Below are 25,439 nucleotides of genomic sequence, written 5' to 3'. Positions count from 1 at the left end.
TTATAAACAGGGTAGGGTAGAGTAAACATACCAATTTTTTCGTTTTTAGGTGGGACTTTACCATTCTGAGTCACCTTCGTTGCATTTGGAGATGCATTTTCTTTTTGAGGATAGTTCACGACTGGTGTACTCTTAGAACCACCACTAGGTTTATTCCCCTCAATAGGAACCTTGGAAGAAGATGCCTTCAAAGGGCAAACATCTTTCTTTGTCTAGTCTACATGATTCATCACGCCCGCAAGTGGCCCTTTACTTCATGTATGGATTTCGTTAGTGTGGATTTCTGCCATACTATCTCCTTCATCGTCATTGTTCTCATTCATGTAGAAATACCACAGTACATTGATTTGAGATTCTTCGTCCAAGGGCTCTTCTACTTGGTATTCTTCCTCATTTTCTTATTCTAGCTCTAGCTCCGCTATAGGTTCTTCTTGGTTAAGGAGTAGTCTGATAAGAGCCAGCTCTTCTAAATTTAAATTCCCTTCATTAGGTGGAGCAGGCAACACAAGTGGACCATGACCACCTTCTGTCTTTTTGTGGTAGAATGGTTTAAAAGGTTTTCTATTGTTATAATCTCCTTCATTCCCACTTGTACTCTCTCCAGAATTCCTTTTCATATCGATGACTGTGTTTGTCAATTTCTTAATGATCCAATGTAAACCTTCTATATCTGTGGTATCCTTTTCTTTGATTTCAGCCCCTTTGTTATCACTTCCATTATTCTTCTTGGATGCTTGAGAGGATTTCTTTTCTCCTTTTGTATGATGACATGTTGTGAGACTGATCATTTCATTCTCGATTTTTACTGCTTCATTGATAGAACCCTATAAGGTTTGTGTGTTACTCCTTTTGACCCACATCGCAATAGGGACAGGGAGAGCAGTGATGTAGAATTCCATGAGCACCTCCTCAGTAGGTCTAGTGTTAGCCGGGATTTTGTTGAACAAGGTGTTGAATCAGATGTTAAAATCCTTGATCTTTTCTTTGGTTTCCATTTTCAAACGGGATAGTTCTAGAACTAAGGTATCAAGGGTTTTTTCATCGCCGTACTTGTCTAAAAAGGCCTGTTGAAAGGTAGCCCACGAGGTGATCGATCCCATTCTCAAGCTAAAGTACCATGTGGAGGCCGCACCAATCAGAGTAAAAGGGAATAGGCGACATACTATATCTTCATCAGCTAACCCCAACATGCACACGGTGAGGAAGAAAGAGTGAATATGGTTATCAATAGTGTCTCCCTCGCTCAGGGTCGAATTTAGGCAATACTCTTTCTGAATTCTTGGGTAAGGGATGTTGCTGCCCAGGTACCACTACGACATCCTGAGCGAGCCAGGGAGGAAGTGCTCCTGGAGGAGGTGAGAGTTGGCTCCCACCCGATTGAAGCTGGTTCCCACCTGGGGGAGGAATGTTAGCCATATCGTGGATAGGGATGTTATGGTTGAAGGTTTCTTTAAGGCTTTCTTTATTAAGATTTCCCAAATCGGGTCAGGGATTACCTTCAGAGAGTGGATCTTTATAAATTTCTTCCTAGGGAGTGTCTATAATTTGCAAGGATTCAAGCACAATATCTTCAAGAGACGGGGATGCAGATGTCTCTTTGTTTATGGAACAGATCCTTGGATTTCTTTTAGTTGTCGGGGGTAAAGAGTGAAAGATGAGGAGTTAAGGGAGGGAACGAGTGTAAGCCCAAGTAAGTATTCTGACTAGTTGTTCCTGAGTGACAGGATACTCCCACAATGTCTCTTCTTCAAAATGAGGCTTTTCCGAATGGGAGGAAGGGTCTTTTCGACCTTTACAATCCATGCATTAATCTTTTCGAATCCATGAAATTTATAGATGAAATCATAAAAAGCTGTGGACGGCGGTTCAGGCCCTCCTTCTAGCGCTAATTTGTTGACATGGCAAATTTTTGCTATACCAACAAGGGGAACTAACCCGATCATAGACCCCAATTAGATCTGCTTTCGTTTGGGATGGCTAGCTCCAACGGGTTTTAAAGGATCCCGTAAACTGCTATATATGTTGAAAGATTACTTCTTGGAGGAAGACTTCAATTAAATCAACAAAGAAAACAGTTAACCTATGTGTATCAAGTCCTATTTACACTACTTCTAACTACTCTAATCTAGTCCTAACTATCCTAATCTATCCTGTAGGGGCAAAAACAAAAGGAGTTAAACATCATATATAAATCCCAAGTCCAAATGAATCAATTATTGGTCCACATAAGAACAAGGTTGTATTAAATCCTAATCGCAATCCAATTACTTATACAGGAATATACATTCCTTTCCATACAAATAACACTTGCAATTGATGTTTAACAAAGTCTGGAATCAGCAACCTTTCATGAATTATCAATGCTATTGAATTACATTCAAATAACCAGGAATAACCATGAACTGCTAGTTATCAATATGCACAAAGCAAATCACATTTGTCTTTATACTAGCAACAACACACTGATTCTAAACATATCAGAGAAAAGGGAAATAAATCTGAAACAACAGGCTCCTTCTTGAACCAAACAGTCTTCTTTATTCACAATAAATCAAAGTTGTTCTCTCCAAACAAAAATCCCTCCTCTCCTATCCGGAGGTAATACTTATGCAGCAGGAAATGACCCTCAGTCTTCCATGACTTTTCACCTCCCCTCTTTTCATTACACAGATCAAAATATACAGATGAGAATGGTCGATGAAACTGCTGACACGTCGAGGTCACCTTTGCTGGAGTGTTCTACTTCCTGGGGGAATGAAATGGATGTCGATGGAACATAGAATGACTGCGTATCAGTTCTTTGCACCTGTGTGGAGTGGCTATTATTCCCTATCATTTCCTGAAGGAAACTGAAGATGCTACGCTCATCATCCCACATCTGACATGCCTTGAGGTGTATCTTGAGGAACTGACATCTTAATGGATCAGCGCTGCCACGAGTGATTCAATTTCGCCTCTCATCTCTTGATCCTCGCCTGCAGAGATATTTAATTATTAGCTATGGACATAAAAAATATAATGGAAATTCTTAAAAACACAAATATTTCATTCAGCCACCATTTCTATTAATCTCACAACGTAGAGCAATCATGATTATTAAGCCATTCAACCTGTTATAACTTATATTCCCATTGCGCATAATATTCATTATTATTTAAGAATCCATTGGCACACTTCAATAGGTAGACCATTCACTTTACCTGGTTTTCTTTTAAAAAGTTGGGACCACAACATTTTATCGAATACACAGGAAAACATGGGAAAATCCATGTCCGCCATAAGGCCAGACTTGAAAAATTATGTACACGAGCGTATAATTATCGTCGGGTCCACCGTATTGCTCCTTTTCATATTGCATAACCCCCAGGTTCCGCCGATTGTGATAAGCGATTGGGGAAGCGGACTTGATAATGCATGTATTGTAGTTGATAGCCCTGTCGGGTCCGCTATATCGCATTGGCCTTATGGCTCGGCTTTGACTCCCGCTAATTGCGATATGGTTCTAGACCCGATATATATAAAATATGGTTACTAATGTCGTGGGGTCTGGAGTATAACAGTGAACATCATGCCTTAGTGTTGATTCCGATAGGAGAAAAGGGGTGATTTGTGCATGCTTTCCGAAGTATTTCCGTTGTAAAGAGTTATGATGGGAATAATGATGTGATAGAAGGTTTCGTGGGTCGAAAAAGTCTCGATGAGGATATGAATGAAGGGCTTAGAGAGGGTTATGGATGAATCATACGGCAGAGAGCTAAAATCCCTGGGATAAAATAGATCATTCGTAAAGGTGAAAGATCAAATTTTTTAGGGGACCCATTCAAAATATGCTATCAAGGCAGGTTTTAATAGGGTGGTGGTTGTGGCCACAACACATCCCTAACTTACCAATAATTTTTGAAAAATTCATATTGATGGGCGTATTGAAAATTGACAAGTTATATATATATATATATATATACACATACATACATACAGTAAGACAGGCAAACTGTAGTGACGGGAGTCAGGACTACCCTCATTGTCTCTAGTGACTTTGTCCTGACTCCTTAATGCCTCCAGGGTCCAATCTCAATAGTTGATAGCATGAAATGATGAAAGGTTACATAGTTAAAGCTTACAAGACGAAGTAATAAATCTCAGCGTTAAGTTGTGAATGTCATCTCAACTTTCCATGCAGTATAAATTAATTGGGTTGGTGACCTCCCAGCTACCAGTTATGTTCACAACTTCTAGTTCCAAGTTCCAAATTCTAATTATGTTCATTGGAAGGCTACAAAACCTGGAGGTTGGAACTTACCAGACCACTCGCACTGGCACAATTTTAGACATGTATCTACCCAGTGATTCTTAAGCTACTTACCGGTAGATTTCGCCAGAGGTATGTGGTTTCTGCGAAGGTGGATCAATAAAGAAAGGGTTACCACAATGTGAAGTAACCAAAATTCATATGATTCCCCATCGAGGTGGGTGCTTGATTCTTTTGTATTTTTCTCTGAAAATTTGCAGGTATATAATGCAATATTGAAATAGTGGCTCCATCGAATATATTTATGGTGATCGCGTTTAAACTATTAACGAGACTTGATCAAACGTGATTTCAATATATGAACGGAATTTGTATTTCACATATTTTTAGTTTAGTCATGGGATCTATGCAAAATACTCTTCCTTCCACCATTTTTTGAACTTCTTGTGCTTGTTCTTGCCAGAATTTTTCTCCGCCATACATTTGCATGGATTCAGTAAGACTCAACTCTCCACTGGGTTCTTTATGGACCTCCAGGGTCTTGGTTCCATCTGTCTCTGTTTGCTCCACCTTTTTCTCATCATCCCAATTTCCACTCCTGCAAGGCCTAATTTGACTACCAATCCACTCCATCACATAGTCTTTAGCACATAAGTCGCAAAACTCAGAATTATCTGTTGCGTTCTCTAACAAATGCAATTTCCTAGGACACAAACAAACACAATAAGTAAAAATATGAATTTACCCTCTACTCAGGGTGAGTTCTCCCATCTGCTACTTATATACATATACAACTACTACCATGACTCAGCGTGAGATATGTGGCATGGCCATGCTCCTGCTCTACTCAGGACGAGAATAATCACCATTCGCCTGGCTCATCTTGTTTTAAGTAATCTACCATGACCAATATTTCAGCATCTCCTAATAATAGAGGCCACTTTGGTGTTCCCCTTATTGAGAGAAGGCAAGGCAAGTCCTGTGCTCATCGCATGTCTATTGACCTATCTAAACCCAACACTTCACGCCTTTCGTATGCAAATGCTCTGCCGAAGTTGGAGACCGTTCTGTTGGGGAAGGAGCTTCCACAGAGGGAAAACAAGAGAGGCCTGCTTCAAAGTAGTTTCATTTTTACACAAGCTTGAAACAGAGAGAAAACTGTGCTTGATGCCCCCTAAGCATAACTGCTAGAGCGCATGCCCCCCAGCTTCATTTCATTCAACTAAGTACATTAATTAATAGCTGGACTCAGGTTATTTTTGTTACATCAGATTATTCTATGCCGGGGGGCATTTCACCTGTTTCTACAGAACCCCCTCCAAGTACTGAGGTCTTTTCCTTTGATTGGAATAGACTAACAGAACCTCGTCTTCCTTCCTCCATCCCTTTCCAAATCATTGTCAAGGCTGGAGGTAGGGACATGCATCGCACACAGGTAGATGAAGGTGCTTCTGTTAGTATTTTATCCTCAACTGCTTGTAAAGCTTTAGGTTCCCCTCAGCTTGCGCCTATTACGTAGAATCTAAAAGCTTTTAACAGAACCATTAGTGAACCTTTAGGGATCCTTCCTAATTTTTCCATTACCTTGGAAGGTAAAATTGTCTGTATTGATCTTATGGTAGTTCGAGGTCCCTTGGATTTCAATTTACTCCTTGGGCGAGACTATGTTTATGCAATGAAAGTTGTCGTATCGACACTCTTTCGTGTGATGTCTTTCCCTCACAATGGAAATATTGTGACTATAGACCAGCTTTCGTTCCCTAGTCTTGTTTCAACTACCAATAATATGACAGCCCTAAATGTTCATGATTCTCAAGTGGTATCTACCCCGCCACAAGTTAATTATGTGGCAATTGGTCCCATGTTTTCAGTTACCGATGTAAGTGAGCCTCTCACTGTTTGCTCATCTTCCTTTGATTTAGATCTGGTAATTGACATGGAAAACTCTATGGGATTATTTGAACACGATGTTCTTATCCCTTTTGAGTCCCTTGACATGTGTTCCTTCCAGAGAACTATTCTTCCTTCTGATGAAGACCTCTTGGAAGCCATGATCAAGGTGTGTCCATTGACATGTCTTTCTTCCAGTTGGAAGCCATGATCAGTGAGCGCGAGGATAGTTTTTTCCTGTATCAACCTCGTTAAAAAATGAAACAGGCTGTCATGAGGACAGTTCTTTTCCTGTGTCAACCTCGTTAAAAAATGAATCAGTTGGTCGAGGAAAGTTCCTTTTACTGTGTCGACCTCGTTAAAAAATGAATCAGTGAGTATGAGGACAGTTCTTTTCCTGTGTCAACCTCATTAAAAAATGAATCAGTTGTTCGAGGATAGTTCCTGTTACTGAGTCAACCTCGTTAAAAAATGAATCAGGTCTGAGGATAGTTCTTTTCCTGTGTCAACCTCGTTAAAAAATGAATCAAGGATTTTATGAGCATAGTTCCTTGTCTTGTGTCAAGCTCGTTAAAAAATGAATCAAGGATTTTTAGAGCATAGTTCCTTGTCTTGTGTCAAGCTCGTTAAAAAATGAATCAAGGTTTTTTAGAGCATAGTTACTTGTCTTGTGTCAAGCTCGTTAAAAAATGAATCAAGTATTTTTAGAGCATAGTTCCTTGTCTTGTGTCAAGCTCGTTAAAAAAATGAATCAAGGTTTTTTAGAGCATAGTTCCTTGTCTTGTGTCAAGCTCGTTAAAAAATGAATCAAGTTTTCTAGAGCATAGTTCCTTGTCTTGTGTCAAGCTCGTTAAAAAATGAATCAAGGTTTTTTAGAGTATAGTTCCTTGTTAGGTAGATTGTAGAGAGTAGTTATGAGCATAGTTCCTTATCTTGTGTCAAGCTCGTTTAAAAAATGAAACAAGGGTTTTGAGGATAGTTCTTTTCTTGTGTCAACCTCACTAAAAAATGAAACAACTCCCACGAGTCTTTCCAAGATTTCGAAAGTAAACCTTCATTTCATCCACCTGGTTGAATGCGATGAAGCTTGGGGGACATGTACCTTGATTTGCGTCATTATGCTGGGGGCATGTGAACTTATAACAAGCATAGTTTTTTGTTTCAAGCTTGCGTAAACATGAAACCGAATCCGAGCATAGTTCTTTTCCTGTGTCAAGCTCGTTAAAAAATGAAACAAATCCTCCTCTAATTGAGTCGAGAGTTTGACTAGATCTCATAAATGTTAAGTTGTATATTTAGGTTAGTTATTTCAGTGTTTTGCATAATTTTCTTACAGTTGTAGGTCGAGTCTTTCAAATGATCTCGTAACTGAACCTTCATTCCATCCAGCTATTAATTAATGTACTTAGTTGAATGAAATGAAGCTGGGGGGCATGCGCTCTAGCAGTTATGCTTAGGGGGCATCAAACACAGATTTCTCTCTGTTTACAGCTTGTGTAAAAATGAAACTACTTTGAAGCATAGTTTTTCTCTGTTTCAAGATTTTGTAAAAATGAAACCTATCTCGAGTCAATTTCAGTTATTTTCAAGACTCATTAAACTCATGAAAATCCCGAGATTATTTTGCTATCTTTCATTCTCGTAAAACAAATGAAAATGTCGAGTTCTTTCCGTCTTTTCTTGCTCATAAATTAAATTGAAAGTCGGCCATATGAGTACATTTTTATCATTTTTTCAAACTCATTAAAACTTACGAAAAAGTGAAAACCATGAGTACATTTTTATCATTTTTTTGAACTCGTTAAAACTTACGAAAAAGTGAAACATTTAGAGTCACCTTTAAGCTCTTTTCTGACTCCTAAAACATGAAAATATCGTCGAGTTTTTCTTTTTAAACTCGTTAAAACGGAACTAAAAAGACGGTCCACTTACAGCTCTTTTATGACCGTCAAAACATGAAAAGATTGCCGGATTTTTGTCATTTCAAATTCGATATTGGTTATAAAACGACGTGTCGTTGATCATTTTTTTACTTTTTCGGATCAGGGGCACTAATTACGAAAAGGACTCCTTGGTCGTAAAGATCAAGCGGTTCTCTCAAGCATTATTTTATACTTTTTCGGTCTTGGGACACACAAATTTACGAAAAAGGTCAACCCTAGAGTCTTCTTAAGTTTTTCAGACTCTCTAAAATTGAAAAACGCTGAGTTTCTCCTATACTGGACTCGTTAAAACTCCACAGTAAAGGACCTGTTCAATTACAAATAGGAACGAACCACTCCTTCTTAGGGTTCGAATTTAAACTAATTTGGACTCATCCGAAGGATGAGCTTATAATCAAGCAAATGTTATCCTCCTCAAGCTTGTCAAAAATAAAGAGGTACTTGCTAGAAATGGTGGGGGAAAAGAGAGAAAAATGAGCCTATTTGTCATACTTTGTAACCACTCTTGAACACGACACTTTTATTCACCTGGGTTGGGAAATCCTTTGCCTAACAGTTGATCAAACCACATTGAAAGTCTTCAGCTGGTTTCTGGGTATTAACTTTGGGTCAATTGTTACCAAACCATCTGTTGTGTCGTTATGTGTTCAAGAGGTCACTGCCAATAAGCCATTCATCTGCAAAATATCTGTCATCCATCTTGAGAATCCCTGAGTCAGTCCTTGCAACTAAATTTCTTCAACTTGATCTATGATTTCGTGTTGTGGACTTGCCTACGACGGATCGCTTTCTATCGACTTCAGCTCATTATCTAGAAAGATGATCTAGAAATCGTCAGTACCTTGGGATCTGCATGCCTCAATGGCAGGTTTCTCGCCTTTGACGATAGGTTGCATCATTGACCTTCGATCAAAGGATTCCGTGACATGTTCGACATCAACACATTTATTCACATCTCATGGATTGTACTGGGTACTTTGAGAGCCATTGACATCACTAGTGGTTTCTCTCACACTTGTTAACAGTTTACATCATTGATTGGTAATCAAGTGGTTTATACCATGTTCGACATCAACACATTCATTCGCATGGATAGAATCATACTGTTTCGGGAAGTAGAAATGAAGACCCTGGATCTAGTTTTCGCAATCCAGGCTACGAGGAATTTTGTATTCATTATATGATGGACTATTCATAAACAGATGGCTGCGTCCATACTGTGTCCACATGAGTCTATACTTGTGATGTATTACAAGATCGTTCCTGTATCATAGCAGTAGTTAGTTTTTTAAAGTTAGTTTTGATCTGAGTATGGGAATGCCTACCTCAGCAATGATATGATCTCATATATATATCTTGCATTGAATGTTTTTACAGGTTCTAACCGGGCTCTCCACAAGATGATCCTCAAAATGATAAAGTACTTCACTCTTCCTAAATGATAAATGAAATCCTCATTTACTACAGACTTCGCACTTTAGGGGGCAATCTGTTACACAAAAACATTGTCACCATGATTATTTGCAGTCAGTATGGGTCTATCATCACTTGTATTGTCCTCCTAAGCAAGTCTCAGACCTCAGCTCTTCAAGTCAAGCTTTGAAAATGAGAGAAAGACATTGAAAATCAACAAAGCTCTGGTTCCGCACTTTCTCTCACTGTTGCCTGCGGTCCCGCAGCTCCTGTTTACAAAAACTGTGGACCTACCCACTCTGTCCCTAAAGGAGTGGGTGCGGACCCCTGTGAAAGTCAAAAAGGCGCAATTTTATTCTAAAAAACTCACTTGGGTTAATTCTAGATGATTCTATAAGGAATTTTGACGTGGATTGGTCACTCTTAGGTGGTTCATGCATCCCAAAAGAGAAGGAGCTAATCCCTTGATGAGAGGAGCTATCCCTTTGAAGGAGGGCTTTATCCCTTTGAAGGAGGACCTAGTAACTTCCCTCCATTGCACTATAAATTAAGGCATTGGGTTGGTTGCTAGGGAGGTTAGAAGCTGAACATTTTTTAGGGTAAATGCTGGTGGAATTAAGACTTCCTAGTTAAGCTTGAGAAGAGAGATCACATACCTTTTTGGCTTCATTGGGAAGAGAGTGAAACTTGTCAAAGTAGAGGAGACTTCTTGCTGGACCCTGGGAGGAGCTTGTACAGCGTCAAGGCACAGGTTGTAAAGTTCTTCTTTTGATTTGAATTAATGCAATCAGATTCATTTTTCTCAACAAATTGTCTTATGTCATTTGTTTCATGAATTCCTTGACTTTCATGTTAAATATGTTTTATGATATTAGCTTTTCAGGTGCTATTTAATTTGTTTGCTTGTTTGTGTTTGCAGATTCGCGACAAGGGAGCTCATTTGGATCGAAGGAGCGAGGCTTCCACAAACTTGCGTTGGACCCAAGGTAGGCCTAAAACACTTGTTTTTCTTTGTTTATAAAAGCATATTTAGAGAAAGATAGTTTGTGATTGGCTTGCTTGTCATTAGGTCTTCTTTAGATTCTAGGAAGGTCTATCTTGTCCGCAAGATCGACTCATTCCTAGTAACCAGGTGGCTAAGAAGAAGAAGAAAGGGAATAAGAAGAAGAAGAAGAAGAAGCAAGATAAGAAAGAAGTCAACCAACCAACCATGACTGTAAGTGTTAGTTGTGTTGAGGAAAACTCCGACATGCATCGTAAACCCAAATACCCTTGCAGGCTTTGTAAGGGTGACCACTTCCTTATCAACTGTCCTGGTATTCCAAAGGTCTTGGAAGTATGGTCAGAAAAATCTCATCAACTTTCCATTGATCCATCAACCAGTGATAGTCAGGTTCCTGGGAAAAAGGGTAAAGTTAGGTTTCCTTGTAAGTTAATTCCCCAGTGGAGTCGCCATTTTGTCACACGGAATGAGTCGATCTTGCGGACAAGATAGACCTTCCTAGAATCTAAAGACGACCTAATGACAAGCAAGCCAATCACAAACTATCTTTCTCTAAATATGCTTTTATAAACAAAGGCAAACAAGTGTTTTAGGCCTACCTTGGGTCCAACGCAAGTTTGTGGAAGCCTCGCTCCTTCGATCCAAATGAGCTCCCTTGTCGCGAATCTGCAAACACAAACAAGCAAAAAAATTAAATAGCACCTAAAAAGCCAATATCATAAAACATATTTAACATGAAAGTCAAGGAATTCATGAAACAAATGACATAAGACAATTTGTTGAGAAAAATGAATCTGATGGCATTAATTCAAATCAAAAAAAGAACTTTACAACCTGTGCCTTGACGCTGTACAAGCTTCTCCCAGGGTCCAGCAAGAAGTCTCCTCTTCTTTGACAAGTTTCACTCTCTTCCCAATGAAGCCAAAAAGGTATGTGATCTCTCCTCTCAAGCTTAACTAGGAAGTCTTAATTCCACCAGCATTTACCCTCAAAAATGTTCATCTTCTAACCTCCCTAGCAACCAGCCCAATGCCTTAATTTATAGTGCAATGGAGGGAAGTTACTAGGTCCTCCTTCAAAGGGATAAAGCCCTCCTTCAAAGGGATAGCTCCTCTCATCAAGGGATTAGCTCCTTCTCTTTTGGGATGCATGAACCACCTAAGAGCGACCAATCCACATCAAAATTCCTTCTAGAATCATCTAGAATTAACCCAAAGTGAGTTTTTTAGAATAAAATTGTGCCTTTTTTACTTTCACAGGGGTCCGCACCCACTCCTTTAGGGACAGAGCGGGCAGGTCCGTAGTTTTTGTAAACAGGAGGTGCGGGACCACAGGCAACAGTGAGAGAAAGTGCGGAACTAGAGCTTTGTTGATTTTCAATGTCTTTCTCTCATTTTCAAAGCTTGACTTGAAGAGCTGAGGTCTGAGACTTGCTTAGGAGGACAGTACAAGTGATGATAGACCCATACTGACTGCAAATAATCATGGTGACGATGTTTTTGTGTAACAAGGCCCCAAGAGTAGAATGGATCTAGAATTTGAAGATTTAAAAGGTTTCAAGGAGCTTGGTTTTCAGTTCAGGAATGACCATCTAACCCAGCGAGTACTCATTCTTCTACCGAGATTGAAGTGATTGATTGATCATGAAAAAAACAAGAAGATTGTAGGGTTTCAAGAATCCACTTTGGAGAAGTCAGAACTATCGAGTCCACATGCAGCACAATTGGAGCTGAAATAATATCTCAAACTTTGGGCTCGTTATGTAGCTTCAACACTAAAATCCCAGTACGAAGATTATATGAAAGTTTCTGTTTGGCCCTTTCTCAGGTGAATTCCTGACTATTATATCTAGGTTTTTTTGTCATAACGATATGCTTGTAGTTACATGATTTTCATCATCCACATCGTTACTATCGAGGCATTTATTTGTAGAAAATTGCATATTGTTTCAAGTCTCTTTTAATTGGTGCATTTAGAAATATAGATTTTATTTTTAACAAAATTTATTAGAATTTTCGAATACGGGTGTTATCGAGAAAACTAGTGTCTATTCAGAGCTACTAGTCCCACTAAGACGGGTAGCTATCTTAGAAACAAACAATTCAAAGTAAGTTGTGTTTTCCTTTATGAGAGATAGATGAGAGAGAAGTAGAGAGTACCAACCTCAGTCTTTCGCTTGGCTCCTTACTTGTTTCCTCTCTCCTTTAATAGATCTTCACCACTCCTTTCTCACTTGTCCCACTTCAAAGAACACCTATAGAATCAAAGCAGCAAAATACCATCAAAGCATAGAGATCTATAACCATAAACAATGTAGAATCAGATGTACATTAACCATACAAATGCATACACAAATACAAGATTCAGAAATATACAAGTATATGGAGGAAAACTCAAATAGCTTTATCAATAGAAGTAGTAGAAGAGAGGATTACAACCCAGTTGTATGATCCAGCATCATCCTCCCAGCATGAAAGCCCTCTTCACCTCATAAAAATCAAGATCACCCAATAATACAATGTCTCAAAGAGAAACCAACAGCACTTCCTTACAAATTACAAAATTCCAGCCTTCGGATCTCTAGGATGAGGGATCCATATATAGATGTTTGCAGGGGAGTGAGTTAGCTTCTGGGATTTTGATTAGTTTCATTTCACTGATAGTTCTTGGTTCCACTTGGATATTTCATGATCTCTTACTCATACCTAGGCGAATTCAGAGAGGCAAGTGTCATATGAGCAGTTTCTAGAAGATTCTTTGAGTTTCCACCTAGCAAATTGCCTCTACCATTTGTCTACTCTCGCTCATCACACCCTACAGAAGAGCTTTTCAGTATGCATCGCACCCTTTGTTTGTAGCAAGTGAGATGCATCGCACCCTCAGCATGGAGCAGTCTGTATGGTCTAGTTTTGACCAGTTCTGAGCAGTTTTTCAGGGAGAACTTCTGGAAGATGATGTAATCAGTTGACCTTGATCCTTTAGGGTATGAAACAACACTTTTAGGGGTTTGAGAGCCCTTGGTTTATTGACATATGTGATTGGGGTTGCAGTGCCCAAATATGTCTATAACAGTTGCCCCCTAAAGCATGAGGTCATAAATCTTCTGATGTCGGGTGAAATGCTTTATCATGAGGATCCGAGGTCTTTCAAACTAGAAGGTGACCTGTAATAAGATACAATACAATACATTATCTTCATAATATTTTCTTGATCTAGCTGAGGCGGGCATTCCCATGCTCAGCTTTATAAATTCATTTTCATGTACATAGGCTAGACAACTGTCTGTGTGGCAGACTGATGATTTTGGTAGAGCCATCATCCCTTAGCTTGGATGATTATCTGTGTAGCTATGGTGTACATTTGATGTCTTTATTTTCCTAAATATATCGCAGCCTAGATGGATGAAACTAGATCCGGGGTCTTCAAACTCGTTCAATCTTCACCCGAAGTACAAGTCGATCCATGTGAAAAGATGTTATGAGGTCGAACATGGAAAGACATCACCTGATTACCAGCCAATGATGTAAGTTGTTAACAGGCACGAGAGGAATCACTGATAATGATAATGACCCTCAAGGTACTGTAGTACAATTCACGTGGTGTGAATACATGAGTCGATGTCGAACACCACGCAAAATCTTTCAATCGAAGGCCATTGACGTAAACCTGTCACCGGAAGTGAGAAACTTGCCATTAAGGCATGCAAGCTTCAAAGTACTGAAAGGGTTGTTCCTAAGTCAACTTCTTGGATAATGAGTTGATGTCGACAAGAAGTGACCCGTCGTAGGAGGGCCTTAATGAATCCCACATCTACGACACGGAACGAAGCAAATGATTTTGTGGAGGTGAAAACAATCTGATGATACAAGGTTCAGGGTGGCGGTCATGAAAAATGGAGAGTGAAGGTATTGCAGCGGATGAGGTGTTAGCTGGGTTGGTGAATTCTCTGAGTGACTTCTCTTGAACATATCGGCGACACTAGAATGGATCGGTAGCATTAACTCCAAAATGGATGGTATGGAGGATCAATGGTGATATGACCGGTGAATGGAATAACCCAACCCGACTCAATCATGGTGATGGAGTGAAAGAGTCATGTTCAAGAGCGACCTGCTACCAATGACGTTCTTCAAGTTTTCTTCCCCTTTTCCCCGGTCATTGCTGACCAGTACCTCTTTATTTTTGTCAAGCTTGGGGAGGATAACATATGCTTGTTCTATAATTTTCCCTTCGAGCAAACCTATCGCTATGTTTTAGCGAGCCTAGCGACAGTGAAACTCGCTTTTGTCCATATGGACAAGTTTGTCGCTATTGTTTTAATGAGTTTAACAACAAAGATAACTCGGTCCTTTTTAGTTTTAGAGAGTCTGAAAAGAGATGAAAAGGAAACTCCAGTAGTCCTTTTTTGTAGTATAATCCCTTAAGTCTGAAAAAGTATAAAATAATACGAAAGGGATGACTTTTCCGATCACTTTAGCGAGCCGAAAAAGACAAGCGCTCGATCTTTTTGTGTAATGATCCCTCAAGTCCAAAAAGATTAAAATATAGAGGAGGGATGGCACTTCCAATCACTTTAATGAGCTGGAGAGGCCAATTGCTCGGCAATCTTTTCATATTTTACGAGTCTAAAAAGAGCTTAAAGGAGACTTGTTTTTTGAGGAACGAGTGATGTTTTTGGATAGAAACTGGCTCCAGGTAAGTTTGGAACTTTTCAATCACGATAATGTAAAGAAGGTGGCTAATAGAACCACTCTTTGTAGCTGTTCCTCAAAAGGGTAAACAATCAAGTGGAGGTGTATGATCGGCTAAAAAAGAGTGGAGGTGATGGTAAGAACACGACCAAGGTTCAAAAGTTGATAGCTATGCAATCACAAAGGTTATTTACCGAAGGTGGGTGTTGGAAATAATACTGAGAGGGGGGGGTGAATCAGTATTATCACATTAATAAAACTTTTTCATTTCCATAATCAGATTCATATATGCTACTTCCACAACTTCTTATGATTAAGTTAATTGATCTTCAATGAGTGCATTAGAACATTATCAACCATATTATCAGATAACAGATGCAGTAATAGAGAATAGATCATCACACATAAGGCACACACATGAACACCATGATATAAGGTGGAAACCCAATGCGGGAGAAAAACCACCTGCTGCAAGTCATCTCAATCTTCTTCTTAATAAGAAAATCCTTTTACAATATTTGTACTGGTGCAGTCTTATACCAGTACGGGAGCTACAACCCCCTTTGCTCTTGTACTAGCCGATCCATTTACTAGTACGCAGGCTGCTACCTGCTACAATGCTCCAAAGATCTCCCTTAGCTTTTGTACTAGCTTAGATACTAGTACATAGGCGCTGGCCTACAATCTTCTCTCCTCCAGGTACCACGTTTCATCAATGTTCAGACTTGATACACTGAAGCACAACACATAATTTGAAAGGCCACTTTTCATCCAATTTTCATACTGGACCCAACAACAACATTGAAGCTCATAATCAAACAACCTTCTGAATTACCCAATCACCAGATCCATACATATACAATGATATTATGAGAGTTATCAACCAGATCTAGTACATAAAGATAAGTCATTAATCATGCTGTTATCTGAACTCAATACCAGTAACCAAACATCAGTTATGCACCCAAAACCCTGAAGAATAGTCAAAGGCAGTTAAAACAAATTTTAAGCAGGGATCACAATTTCACTGGTATAGATCTGCGGATATCTGTACTACCTCCGCACCTGCGCCTTCTGTGGTGTCGCGACCACCGCACCTGCGCCTTCTATGGCGCCTCTGCAATGCGCCTTCTGTGGCGCCTCTGCACTGCGCCTTCTGTGGCGCCTCTGTGGTGTCTCCGCATTGCGCCTTCTGTGGCGCCTCCGCACTGCGCCTTCTGTGGCGCCTCTGTGGCGTCTCCGCACTGCGCTTTCTGTGGCACCTCTGCACTGCGCCTTCTATGGCGCCTCTGTGGCGTCTCCGTACTGCGCCTTCTGTGGCACCTCCGCACTGCACCTTCTGTGGCGCCTCCGCACTGCGCCTTCTGTGATGCCTCCGCACTGCGCCTTCTGTGGCGCCTCTGTGGCGTCTCCGCACTGCGCCTTCTGTGGCGCCTCCGCACTGCGCCTTCTGTGGCGCCTCCGCACTGCGTCTTCTATGGTGCCTCTGTGGCGTCTCCGCACTGCGCCTTCTGTGGCGCCTCCGCACTGCGCCTTCTGTGGCGCCTCTGTGGCGCCTCCGCACTGCGCCTTCTGTGGCGTCTCCGCACTGTGCCTTCTGTGGCGCCTCCGCACTGCGCCTTCTGTAACGCCTCTGTGGTGTCTCCGCACTTCCGCAGCTGCAGCGCTCGAGAGATCACCCTTCACAGATTCGCTTTCAACTTCCCTTTCATAGATCAAACTTTTAAAACAATAACCCAATATTTCAGATCTTAAGATATTTGATTTGCAAGAATGAATTAGCCAAGTGATCTCCTTTGCTTTATATAGGAAAGCTTCTTCCTAAAATCATGGATCAATACCATAGATAACCAATACAAGGGGCCCAAAAACATGGGGCTAAATAATACCAAGGACTAACCACCATGGACCAAAGGTAAGTTCTCCAACATATACACACTTTTGACGAGGTACCATGGTCCAAAACCATAGGTTCAAATACCAAGGACTAACTACCATGGACCAAAGGTAAGTTCTCCAACATGAAAGTGCGTGAACTTTTTCTCTACATGAAATAAACTTTTCTCTACATGAAATAAACTTTTCTCTGCATAAAAGTGCGTGAACTTTTCTCTACATGAAATAAACTTTTCTCTACATATAAGTGCATGAACTTTTCTCTACATAGAATAAGCTTTTCTCTGCATATAAGTGCGTGAACTTTTCTGCACTATAATTTATCATTTGAGATGAGTGGGTTACCATCAAGTACAACATATGTATCATAAAGCCATACCAGAATCATAATGCCAACAGTGGGTTCATTTTTTAATGAGCTTGAAATCTGGGGGAACATATGCTCATTGCTAGGTTTATTTTTTAACGAGCTTGAACTTCGCGTAAACCTGCTCATGCCAGTCGTATAATAAGGGTGTCTCTCATTAGTAGGTTCATTTTTTAGGGAGCTTGCCCCATGCGAAACTTTGCTCCGAGCCTTTTGTATGCAAGCTAGGAACGACCAACTACTGTCCTAAGGGTTAAAGAACTACTAAGGTTAGGTAGGATAGTTTCTCAGTGGGAAACATTTCCTTTACTTTGCCATCGCCGTCGGTTCCGGCAAAGGTGAATGGTGGATCAGACCAATCACCTAACTTAAGCAGTTGAAGTTAGTAAAAAACTACGGGGTTAGAGTTACGCTGGTCGCTTTTCACTTGCGTAAAAAAGGTTTGCATGCCCCCAGGTATAAAGAGAAGTAGAGTTTCCAGGTTACCATATGGAAGTTCTTGCATTAAAGCAAGATTGTTCCATCCGCGTAGCAGACAAAACACTCCCTTGGCTCTGTCCATCGAAATAGACAAAGGTGAATGGTGTGAGCTTCCAATCACATAACCTTTGACGAGGGAATCCTTTTCCAGACTAATCCCATTTTCCTAAACGGATGGGTGTGTCAGACTAGTCATATATCCTACGAGGAAACCTACCTTATATCTAGGGTTTTCTTGCCGAAGAAAACCAGGGCGCATGCCCCCTGGGTTTAGTCACATTCACCGAATCACTCGCGCTCATCAGGTGGACAAACTGGAGGTTGATGAGACATTCCTTGTGCAAAAAGACCATTTAGGGATGGCATTTGACTAGTAGCCGTGTTTGAACCGAGGAATGAAAGCTGGTCTACGCACTGGACCATTCTGCCTTCATACGGGAAACACATCACCTGAAAGAGTGAGGAAACAATAGCTCCCATGTTGTAAATGTAGTCATGCCCAAGGAGTAGATTTTAATCTAGCGGCCCTTGGACTACCATCACATTTAGATGAACATTTTTCTTTCTCAAAGTTATAGGAAAATTTGGAAGGATCCCTAATGGTCGACTGGTTCCTTTATTGAAGCCTTACAGATTTCAAATCTCAGGCAGAAGCAATTGCGAACCAAGCGCTTTCCAAATAGTTGAGGAAAGGATACTCATTGTCATACATTGAATTGCAACATGTTTGGTTGGTTCTTTTGTTTCAACCAGATTCTAATTGGTATTGGTTTGTGTGTTTCAATACCTTGTTTCTTTTTGTTGCAGCAAGATTCATTGAACATATTTAAGAATGCATCTTTAAAATCAGCCATATAGTGTGCTCATAATTTAGGGATTATTTGCAAATCATATAACTTTTTGAACCATAATGCAATCATAATTTATTATGACAAGTATGTTAGGATGAAATGAAAATGTGTGATGGTGTATGATATATGAATATGAAATGATGTCCCTTCCCCCCAACTAAAGATATGACGATGTGAAAGAGGAAGTGAGGAATTTTCCAAAGTTACAATTTTAGTATTTTAAGGAATTACATGACTGAAAATTAGAAAACCACACACCTTCACTTACCTTCAATGTGCATGAGTTATGGAAATTGAAGAGTGTGGTTGCTTCTGGATCATGGAATGAAATGTAGAATTCATCTGCTTCTTGGTTGCATAAATGGTGTATGAGGTTGTGAAGTGGATTCTTTATTTCTACTGCTAAATCTGTTGTATCTGTTGCAAAATGTTGAAATGATATAGTCTTCAATCGCTATAAAATCGATGGTACAACTCTAGTCATGCGAATAAATGTGTTGGTGTCATGCATGAAGAGAGGTCATTGGATTACTAACCATTGATGAATGTTGTTAACCAATGCGAGGCAAACTCGCCATTAATGTCAACGAGTGCCAAGGTACCTAAGTACATCTTGTGAAGGGCGAATAAATGAGCCGATGTCGAGCCACTTGCAAGATCCAATAATCAAAGGACATTGATGTATTCCCATGATTGTTGGTGAGAGAGCCTGTCATTAAGGCATACAAGCCTCAAGGTACTAATGAGGACTTTAGCCTTGGACCTAGATAATGTGTCAATGTCAATAGGCCAAGGCTTGTTAGAAGGAAGGCCTTAAGGAATCCTCCATCATCTAACGCGAGCATGAAACAATGATTTTGAATGACTATGAATGGAAAATTTTGCAGTGGATCAAGGTTTATTTAACGGAAAGGAAATTGACAAGTGAATGGAAAGTAAAAGGACAAATTAGCATGTAAGTGAGCTGAATGAAAATGGGTTATGTGTTAGTGAAAGCAAGGCAGGAAAATATAGTTTCTATGAATAAAAATGAGCAATGAAGGAAAATGAGATGAGAATTTTATTGACTGACTAAGTGAAATGCAATGCGACTGCAAAGGAAATAAGATGAAGGTTTTATTGACTAAAGGAGTATGGATGCAATGGAAACATTGACATCTGAAAGGCTTGAAACTGTTGGGTCTGATATGCATTGGCATGTGCTCATGCATTGATGTTTCATCTTTGTTGCTTCTCTGATCATTTTCTTGTGAAATAAATGTGGTCTTTGAGAAACACTATTTGCTTATGGTCATCTATTCTTCCTCCTGGAACCTACAAAAACTAGTACTTCTTCTCCAATGGATTGTAAGGTTATCAAAATAGAGAGGTGATCAATCTCTCTGTTAATGTCATTTACATATTAAAAAAAAAAAAACGGTACTATTAAACAAGTTCATGAAAGAAAACCAAAAGAGTTTATAACTGTGTCGAAAGTAGTGCCTCAAGTTACCTGTTGTTTATTTTCAACAATTTCTTCATTCTTTACTGTTTCAAAATATGATAATAACTTCTTCATTTTATAGATCTCATCAAGATCTTTCCAACGACGCTTGAATCATCAAATTTTGATGTCGTAAGAGAAAGTTAGATTGTTTTGAAATTTTTATGAAACAGTGAAAATTGTCATGTAAAATGTGGCATGGGAACATGTTGCTACAATGAAAGATGATGTAAGCAAATGAAATGGCATGTTGATCATGAATTTCTAGTTAGAATGCATTGTTTGACAAATAAATCATTGAGTTAAATGCATAGCTGCAGAATTGTTTTTCAACTGCAGAATTGTTTTCTAGCTACAGAATTGTCGTTTAGCTGCAGAATTGTTTTCCAGCTGCAGAATTGTCAATTAGCTGTAGAATCGTTGTTCAGCTGCAGAATGTGCACAGTTCCTGTAGCTAAAATCTTGTCGATCTTCTTTCGCTGTGCCATGGCATAATATTTTTCATTTTGTGATGTCGTTGGCTTTTGTATCTGCAAGGTTCATGATCATATAAAAATACTTTATGGAAAAAAAATGCATGTCCACAAGATTCGATCCTTCCATCTACAGGATTCTTGTTAAGGCATTGTGGGTATCTGCAATCCTGTAGATGAATCACCCTATCAGTTTTTTTTTTTTTTTTTCGACCCTGTATCAGAAAACAACCTTTCGATTTGCTGCAAATATTAACATTTTTTTTTTTAATTTCCAAAACTATTTTCCTCATGGCAAAAATATTTAAAATATTTACAATTAAAACTATATATAAAAGATGATGTTATAAAACAACATGAAAAAAAAAAAATATTTACAAAACCATTTGTAATAATGACACCACCATGAAAAAAAATCGAATTATAAAAATCAAACAACGTGTGAGGTTTTTCTTTGAGGTTTTCTTGCAACAGTGTTGATGGAGGAAGAAATGGCCAATGTTGATGCAATTGCCACGTGATTGAGTAGGCGAGAGTGGCGGATCTACCTCCTCTGGTGGTCTATGAAATTGATATCAGCTCCAGTGGCAGCTTCTGCACTAAAGAGAGAGGAGGAAATTAGTGATAAATGCATGCACGTTTTGAACACCCGTGGCTTCGGTGAGATCTACTAACTGCGTAGTGGGTATGAATTAAATTGGATTCTTAGATCACGTGCCATGTGGATCGAATGCTATAGTAGAGTTTGTTTTTAATTTGAATTCTTCCCTCTTCAACGTGCCATGTTCAAACAGTTCACAGTGTATTAATTAGAAATCATTTTTCCTCACGTAGTAAGCGAAACAGGGTCCCGAAAAATATCAGATTTCTCTCAAACGGTTGCGAAATTGAGAAAACAATTTTAAAGTTATTTAATGCGACCTATTCTGAGAAAAACCCATGTCTCAGTTTTTCGAAATTTATTCTGGTTTGCTTGTAATTTGTGTTTTAAAAATGGCGTTTTTTAAAGTTCTGTGTTTTTTGGAAAATGTTTCTATCAAGTATTTTTTAGAACGACTGCTACATCTGGAGATTTGGCATGAAATGAATAATCATTAGCAGCTAGCAAAAGCAGCCCCCAATCTTTATTATATGCATTGTGGTTTTTTTATTAAAGGCCAGGGTTCTATCCCCTATTTCCATCGACGATATGATTCGTTGCAAACATTTACTGAACCATCGCCAGGACGACCAGGAGGAGCCATGCCCCTGATAAACGCTTAGCTAGACTCCAGGAAGGCTCTTTGATTTCGGCAATCAGGAAGGCTGCGTGGCTGGACCGTGGGTTGTGTGGCTGGGTTGTGGCCTGCGTATATGCACAAGGCCAAGCCAAAGGCAGGCCTCATGCATATGCGTGGGCCTTTTTAGTTTTAATTTTATTTTAAGATTTTTTATTTTTTTTTATTAAAAAGAATTTATTAATAAAGAAAAATGGTTGGGTTTTGTTTTGTTATATTTTTGTTTTTAAAAATTTAAAATATATATACATATATAATTAAAAAAAAAAAAAAACACTTTTATTGATTTTTATATAGATTTTTGTTTCATTTTAAAATCAAAATATATATATATATATATATATATATATATATATATATATATATATATATGAATTTTTAAAGAAATAATTTATTGAAAAATAAAGAAATTTCAAAACAATTTTTTTTTTTTAATTTTAAAGTTTATTGAAAAATCAAATCAAATGAGGAAAACAGAATTTAGTTGCAGAATTGCATTCTATAGCTAATTTTTTTTAGATTTTATGATATACTAACAAAACAAAAATTTCCTTTTTCTGATCCTCCAGGTCACACGAAGCGCAAGAGGAGAGCATACTCAAGATTTTTATTTTGTTAGCATTCTCAAGATTTTTTCAGTCGATTCTTCACAAAACATAACATGAAAATGATCAATTTCCTACCTCAAACTGTCGTTCATCCTTTTTCGTTTGTGCTCCTTATTCACAATCGTTTTTATTGAAATTTTTCCTGCCAAGGGTCAGTAAATGGGTGGCCACCACAAAACATCAAATTTATCCTAAAAATTTCAAAAACTTATTTTTATTGGTTAGTCCTATTCTACTAAAAAAACATGAACATTCCCTTAAGTGTAAGAGAATTTCCAATGCATCCATTTGCGCAACAAGATCATGAGTAAACTCATATTCAAGTTGGTGAATTCTTGGATATGATCATGAAAAATTGTTGTTGCAAATGGATCTTTATTTTTGTTTTTGATTATTTTTGAGTGAATGAATGGGGGTGGATGTTCTATGCTTTCTATATGAAAATGCAAAGAAACTTAAATGAAAATTCGAAATCAAATGTTGATCCCTATGTACGCCTCCCTGGCAACGGCGCCAAAATGTTGAGCAAAATAATTTCCATTAGATTACTAACATAAATTATCAACCCAAGGGTCTGTGGACTTGCGAGGCATACTTGCACTATATGTGCTAAAGATTAATTTCAATTTCGAAAGATAAATCTAATCTAGGAAAGCGCAAATGGGGTAGAAAACAATTACAATGACTAAGGTCTATGCCATTCCCTAATATCCCAATGTTACTTAATCGTGGAAAAGGTGAAACATTTCATATGAGTAAGTAGTCAGGTCTATTAGATATTCATTAAACCAAAATCAAATCTATCAAATCAAAATAAAAGCAACTAAAGTTTAATACCTTTCTCTAACATCCCAATGTTACTCAATCGTGTAAAAGGTGAACCTTTCATATGAGAAAGTAGTCAGGTCTATTAGATATTCATTAAACCAAAATCAAATCTATTAAAGCAAAGTAAAAGCAACTAAAGTTTAGTGCCTTTCTCTAACATCCCAAAGTTACTCAGTCGTGGAAAAGGTGAACCTTTCATATGAGCATGTAGTCAGGTCTATTAGATATTCATTAAACCAAAATCAAATCTATTAAAGAAAAGTAAAAGCAACTAAAGTTTAATGCCTTTCTCTAACATCCCAATGTTACTCAATCGTGGAAAAGGTGAACCTTTCATATGAGCAAGTAGTCAAGTCTATTAGATATTCATTAAACCAAAATCAAATGTAGAAAGAATTCATAAATCTAAGCTATGAAAGCAGTAAATATTAATCTATGAAAGAAATACAATCTCACAATCATTAGATGGCCATTCCAATGGTGTATGAGGATGGCAAGTGAAGAAGCTCCATATGCAAGCAAAACTAAATCTTCAAATCTCCAAGTATAAGCTCCAAATTCTCTATTAAAAACATGAGAATTTCTCCAACTTTACACACCCGTTTTTAGAGGAGAGGCTCCCCTATTTATACAAGTACATAAGTAACTACCCTATTTAATGAAGATCCACTAAAATCTCATACAGTTACAACCAAATAGCTCATAATGAGACACATATCCCCTAAGTGTCTCATAAAGTTCTAATCCAAATAAGAAATGATGAGACACCTCATAGAGTTACAATCCAAATAGGACACATATCCTTCTTTGACCTTTATCCAAATATCCTTTGAAGGGAATTCGAATTTGAGCATTGGAGGCCACATAAGGGTGCCTTGGAAGCTTCCAAATGACCTACATATGTCATGAAACTCAAGCCACATATATAGATACATGAAACCATGTTAATTTCCTAGTTTTTAATCATAAATTCACTTTAAACACATAAAATAAATAACTTTGGTAAATAAAGATCCTAACCCATATATTTACGAAAATGGTGGCTAATGAAAGGTTATATGGTTATGGAGTTGCGACATGTGAGTGAAATGGTGGTGATAAAGGTGAAAGTGGATGTCATTTTGAAGACATTTTGGAGGCCCAATAGTAATTCCAGCCAATGCATTACAAGATATGGTCGGATTCATTTCTTCTTTATCTCGGGTTTGTTCCTGGAGTATATCCTCTTCTTTTGACATTTCTTGTTCATTTTCTTCCTCCTCTTCACAATCTATGTAGAATAATTTTCTCAGCACACTTATGACCTTTAGTGTATTTGTTATCACAACTGTATCAAAGCCCTTTTGCTATTTTTTCTTCCAATTGTTGTGGTGTTAACCTTGTAGGTTGTGGAAGGCTAGGGGCAACAACACTTCCATCTTTATAGTTGTGAGTGTTAGGCTTCCTGGTTGCCATAATTTTGCTTTCCATTTTTCTTGCTAACCTGAATGCCTTCTCCAATGAATCGGGTTCTCAAAGGTGAACCTCATGTTGGATATTATCCTTTAAATTCCCTATGAACACATCAATCCTATGCTCCTTTGGAATATCTTTTACCCTTATGTTCAATTTTTGGAAGTTCTCAATGTGCTCCATCACTGAACCCTTTTGTTTGAGATTTATCAATTGGCTAAAAAATGTGTTTCTTTTTGTATCCTCATAATGTGCTATCTTTTCTTCCATTAAAAGTGAGAATTTGTTTACGAGAGCAAAGCCATTGATACCATACAAACTGATTTGGTTCCAAATATAAAGTTGCAATATGTACCTTTTGTGTGTTTTGCACATTATGGAGATCGAAAAATTGCTCCATATGTAGTATCCATGTTCTGGGATCCTTGCCATAAAACTTCCTCATATTGGTTTTTGGAACATGGTGGGTCTTCAATCCAATATTAGAGTCTGTTAAATCATGATTAACATTTCTTTTGTTCTCATCATGAGTTTC

This window comes from Pinus tabuliformis, chromosome 4_1 (assembly GCF_031772625.1).
Source record: "Pinus tabuliformis cultivar Carrire ecotype Pingquan chromosome 4_1, CPIR1, whole genome shotgun sequence".
In the NCBI taxonomy this organism is placed as follows: Eukaryota; Viridiplantae; Streptophyta; class Pinopsida; order Pinales; family Pinaceae; genus Pinus; species Pinus tabuliformis.
The sequence above is the reverse complement of the archived record's forward strand: the minus strand, read 5'-3'. Positions refer to the sequence as shown.